Genomic DNA, 6,100 nt, shown 5'->3' on the forward strand with positions numbered 1-6,100 from the left:
TTAAGTCAGGGATTTTGCTGTTTTGTATTTTTAATGTTACAAAACATCCTAAAACGTCAGTTTCAAAATGACTTAATAACTTTCAGAACATTTTGATTAAACTCTTTTTGGGAGTTAATGATTTCTTAGTTGAAATCCTGGTCTTAGGGTTGACTTTATGGCTGCCATAAAGTCATCTGAATGATTTCTCCCTTACCAAGGACATCTTGGTGTCAGAGAATCCTCTCCTTGATGGAGTCTCTTATCTTTTAATAGTATTTGTTAACTTTGTCTAATTATAAATATATTAACTGCATGGTATAGGAAAAAATAGGAAATTGTAAAATAGAAATCAAAATGTCTTATAAGCCTATCACACAGATAATTCATAGCTGACATTTAGTATTCCTTCTTCATTAAAACAAAATGAGGATCGCTCTTCTTGTGGCAGCAGCTGGGGTGAGCGGAGCAGTGGCTCTCTCCTCTCTCTGCCATGGTGTGTGCTCGCCCACTGATATCCGTGTACTCTGAAAAGGGGGAGTCATCTGGCAAAAATGTCACTTTGTCTGCCTTATTCAAGGCTCCTATTCGACCAGGTATTGTGAACTTTGTTCACACCTACTAGTGCAAAAACAACAGACAGCCCCATGCTGTCAGTGAATTAGCAGGTCATCAAATCAGTGTTGAGTCTTGGGGTACTGGCAGAGCTGTGGCTCAAATTCCCAGAGTCCGAGGTGGTGGGACTCACCATTCTGGCCAGGGAGCTTTTGGAAACATGTGTCATGGAGGTCGAATGTTTGCACCAACCAAAACCTGGCGCCGTTGGCATAGGAGAGTGAATACAACCCACAAAACGGTATGCTATCTCTTCTCCCCTGGCCGCCTCAGCCTTACCAACACTGGTCATGTCTAAGGGTCATCGTATTGAGGAAGCTCCTGAACTTCCTTTGGTGGTCGAAGATAAAGTTGAAGGCTACAAGAAGACCAAGGAGGCTATTTTGCTTCTTAAGAAACTTAAAGCCTGGAGTGATATCGAAAAAGTCTATGCCTCTCAGCAAATGAGAGCCGGCAAGGGCAAAACGAGAAACCATCACCATATCCAGGGCAGGGGCCCCTGCGTCATCTATAATGAGGATAATGGTATCATCAAGGCCTTCAGAAACATCCCCGGAATTACGATGCTTAATATAAGCAAACCGAACATTTTGAAACTTGCTCCTGGTGGGCATGTGGGACGTTTCTGCATTTGGACTGAAAGTGCTTTCCGGAAGTTAGATGAATTGTATGGCACTTGGCATAAAGTTGCTTCCCTCAAGAGTAACTACAATCTTCCCATGCACAAGATGATCAACACAGACCTTAGCAGAATCTTAAAAAGCCCAGAGATCCAGAGAGCCCTTCGAGCACCATGCAAGAAGATTCATCGCAGAGTCCTAAAGAACCCACTGAAAAGTCTGAGAATCACGTTGAAGCTAAACCCATAGGCAAAGACCATGCGCCACAACACCATTCTTCGCCAGGCCAGGAATCACAAGCTCCTGGGGAATAAGGCAGTATCCAGCAGCAGCTGCACTGGAAGCCAAATCAAATGAGAAGGGGTTCGTAGGCTAGAAGCCTGTGGTAGGTAAGAAAGGAAAGAAGGCTGTTGTTGGTGGTGTTAAGAAGCAGAAGAAGCCTCTGGTGGGAAAAAAGGCAACAGCTACCAAGAAACCAGCAGCTGAAATGAAGCCGGCAGAAGAGAAACCTACTACAGAGGAAAAGAAACCTGCTGCATAAACTCTGAAATTTGATAATTCCACAAAGGTCAAATCATTCTGAACAGCTTCTTTTGAATAAAGACCTGATCAAAGAGGCAGCAAGGAAAAAATAATTAGGATCACACAGACTTGCATTTTAATTTAATATTATATTCTAACCTGAATGTTTCACATGTCCCCAATCTTATAAAAATGAATTTTTAACGATTTATGAGTGATTTTATAAGTCAGCATTTTATTTCTCCTATAATCGTCCCATGTATTTGTGGTGAAAGACAATGTTTTTCTGAACTCAGGTGTTACCCTTTAAATAGTTTCTTACATGTAGGAAGTCTTAAATTTTCTAGAAATTTATTTTTTCTTCTGTTCTAGAAATAATTTATTTCTTCAATCGCTTGTGCTCTTTTCCTCTTGTTCTTTCTTCCTCCTTGAGGTGCTGAATGTTTTCATTCGTCCCATATTTTTTCCATTTTTCACAGCATTTTAAAGGGAAAGTCATACTTTTCTAACATTGTATGTTAAGGTTTCTTTCAGCACTGATGATATTGGGATTTATTAAACCTTCCAGGAGCAGATAAGGAGGTCAGGGTTGATTTGGAATTTTTTGCCAAGCCAGAAGCCAGGATGTCTTTTGCTAGTAAGAAAGGTACATCGCACATATTGAGACCCCAGTTGGAGAACTTGCTGGAGAGTTCCATAGTTATCCTCTTCTGTGCCTCAATTGCTTTTATATTACCATCTCTTTGTATGACTGTACCATTCTAACAGGGAGAATAGTTTGGTGACCTAAGATCGATGGTTTGGTTCCTTAAAAATGACAATGATGCTATTTGTTATTCTTCTAATGGCATGCAAACAAGCCATAGTTTGTTTTTAAGGTTAAAAATTTTGTTTAAAAACAGATGTTTACTTTCTGAAATGCCTTATAGAGACAGTTGGTATTTAGTTTTTCACTTTGTACTCGTTATCATCATTATCATCCTCCTCCTCCTCATCATCAAAGTGGAAGCCCATTCTTCCTCGTGTAATTCATGATCAGATTACCCTTTATTATTTTACTCTTTGATCTCTTTCTACTCCCCAGGAGCCCTGTCACTGCTTTATAAGTGTTAGTCCAGTTGCTCATTTGCCCCTAGAGCTTCTCAGGTGAGCTTTTATCATGTAGGCAGTAACATACGGGTTGATTAGACTATCCTGCAAGTCTATCTTCTTTATAATATCTTTAAAAAGTTGCTCAGTTTTTAGGGCTATGACTTGTGCCACTCCTTGTATCCAGCACTTGTGTGTATTTCACTGTTTTTAATGTTTTACCAATGGACATTTAAGGAAAGGGGCTAGGTAAAATGCATTGAGTACACAGATCCATCAATATGTTTGAAATAATGCATGTGAAGCACCTAGCATGATCCTGGCATGTACTCATTATTTAATACCGAATGGGTACTGACATATTAGCAGAGTTCATCCTCAATATGGATATAGCTAGCTAAAAACAAACGGAATGTAACTTTCTCTTATTTCTGGCTTTGTGTTTCACTTTTTCTGGTATCGTGATGCACACTAAATTGAACACGTCCAAAACTAGAATATGTCTTTTTGTTTTATTTGTTTACTGCTTTATTTTGAGATGGAGATTTGCTCTGTTTCCCAGGCTGCAGTGTAGTGGTGTCATCTTGGCTCACTGCAACCTCTGCCTCCTCGGTTCAAGCGATTCTCCTGCCTCAGTCTCCTGAGTAGCTGGGATTACAGGTGCCTGCCACCATGCCTTGCTAATTTTGTATTTTTGGTAGAGACAGGGTTTCACCATGTTGGCCAGGCTGGTCTTGAACTCCTGAACTCAAGTGATTCACCTGCTTCAGCTTCCCAAAGTGTTCGGATTACAGGTGTGAGCCACTTCACCTGGCCAATATCTGTCTTTTTAAAAATAAGTTTTTTGATATAGACTTGGCAAGATGGCCAAATAGGAACAGCTCTGGTCTGGAGCCCTTAGCAAGATTGACACAGAAGGCAGGTGATTTCTGCATTTCCAACTGGGGTACCCAGTTCATCTCACTGGGACTGATCAGATAGTGGGTACAGCTCACAGAGGGTGAGTCAAAGCAGCTCAGGGCATTGCCTCACCTGGGAAGTGGAAGGGGTCGGGGAATTCCCTTCCCTAGCCAAGACAGACGTGAGGGACTGTGCCGTGAGGAACGGTGCACTGAAGCCCAGATACTGTGCTTTTCCCACGGTCTTCACAACCCACAGACCAGGAGCTTCCCTCCGGTGCCTATGCCACCAGAGCCTGGGTTTCAAGCACAAAACTGGGTGGCTGTTTGGGCAGATACTGAGCTAGCTGCAGATTTTTTTTTCATACCCCAGTGGTGCCTGAAATGCCAGCAAGGCAGAACCATTCACTCCCCTGGAAAGGGGGCTGAAACCAGGGAGCCAAGAGGTCTGGCTTAGCAGGTCCCACCCCCACAGAGCCCAACAAGCTAAGATTCACTGGCTTGAAATTCTTGCTGCAAGCACAGCAGTCTGAGGTCAATCTGGGACACTTGAGCTTGGTGGGGAGAGGGGCATCTGCCATTGCTGAGGCTTGAATAGGCTGTTTTAGCCTCACAGTGTAAACAAAGCCGCTGGGAAGTTTAAACTGGGCAGAGCCCTCCACAGCCCAGCAAGGCTGCTGTGGCCAGACTGCCTCTCTAGATTCCTTCTCTCTGGGCAGAGCATCTCTGAAAAAAAAGCAGCAGCCCCAGTCAGGGTCTTACAGATAAAACCCCCATCTCCCTGGGACAGAGCACATGGGGAAGGGGTGGATGTGTGGGCAGCGTCAGCAGACTTAAATGTCCCTGCCTGATAGCTCTGAAGAGAGCAGTTGATCTCCCAGCACAGCGTTCGAACTCTGCTAAGGGTCAGACTGTCTCCTCAAGTGGGTCCCTGAACCTCGTGTCTCCTGACTGGGAGACACCTCCCAGTAGGGGCCAACAGACACCTCATACAGCTCTGGCTGGCATATGATGGGTGCTCCTCTGGGACGAAGCTTCCAGAGGAAGGAACAGGCAGCAATCTTTGCTGTTCTGCAGCCTCTGCTGGTGACACCCAGACAAACAGGGTCTGGCATGGACCTCCAGCAAACTCCAGCAGACCTGGAGCAGAGAAGCCTGACTGTCAGAAGGAAAACTAATGAACAGAAGGGAATAGCATCAACATCAACAAAAATGACGTCCACTCAGAGACCCCCATGTGAAGGTCATCAATATCAAAGACCAAAGGTAAATAAATCCATGAAGATGGAGAGAAACCAGCACAAACTGTCTGAAATTAAAAAAACCAGAACACCTCTTCTCCTCGAAAGGATCACAACTCCTTGCCAGTAAGGCAACAAAACTCAACAGAGAATGAGTTTTACGAATTGACAGAAGTAGGCTTCAGAAGGTGGGTAATAACAAACTCCTCTGAGCTAAAGGGATACGTTATAACCCAATGCAAGGAAGCTAAGAACCTGGAAAACAGGTTAGGTGAATTGCTAAATAGAATAACCAGTTTAGAGAAGAACAAAATGACCCGATGGAGCTGAAAAACACAGAACGAGAACTTTGTGAAGCATACACAAGTATCAACAGCCAAATCAATCAAGCAGAAGAAAGGATATCAGAGATTGAAGATCAACCTAATGAAATAAAGTGAGAAGACAAAATTAGAGAAAAAAGAATGAAAAGGAACAAACAAAGCCTCCAAGAAATATGGGACTATGTGAAAAGACCAAATCTACGTTTGATTGGAGTACCTGAAAGTGACAGGAAGAATGGAACCAAGTTGGAAAACTCTTCAGGATATTATCTAGGAGAACTTCCACAACCCAGCAAGACAGGCCAACATTCAAATTAAGGAAATACTGAGAACACCACAAAGATCCTCCTCGAGAAGAGCAACCCCAAGACACATAATCATGAGATTCACCAAGGTTGAAATGATGGAAAAAATATTAAGGGCAGCCAGAGAGAAAGTTCGGGTTACCCACAAAGGGAAGCCCATCAGACTAACTGCAGACCTTTCTGCAGAAACCCTACAAGCCAGAAAAGAGTGGGGTCCAATATTCAACATTCTTAAAGAAAAGAATTTTCAACCCAGAATCTCATATCCAGCCAAACTAATCTTTATAAATGAAGGAGAAATAAAATCCTTTACAGAAAAGCAAATTCTGAGAGATTTTGTTACCATCAGGCCTGCCTTACAAGAGTTCCTGAAGGAAGCAATAAACATGGAAAGGAACAACTGATACTAGCCACTGCAAAAACATGCCAAATGGTAAAGACCATCGACACTATGAAGAAACTCCATCAATTAATGGGCAAAATAACCAGCTAACATCATAATGACAG

The 6,100-nt window shown here is 42.8% G+C and overlaps 1 pseudogene; it reads left to right on the forward strand.

Annotated features, from left to right (window-relative positions):
- Positions 1–244: 244 nt before the first annotated feature.
- Positions 245–1,834, forward strand: LOC708531 (large ribosomal subunit protein uL4 pseudogene; annotated as a pseudogene).
- The last annotated feature ends 4,266 nt before the right edge of the window (positions 1,835–6,100 follow it).

Source organism: Macaca mulatta, chromosome 7 (genome assembly GCF_049350105.2).
Source record: "Macaca mulatta isolate MMU2019108-1 chromosome 7, T2T-MMU8v2.0, whole genome shotgun sequence".
NCBI lineage: Eukaryota > Metazoa > Chordata > Mammalia > Primates > Cercopithecidae > Macaca > Macaca mulatta.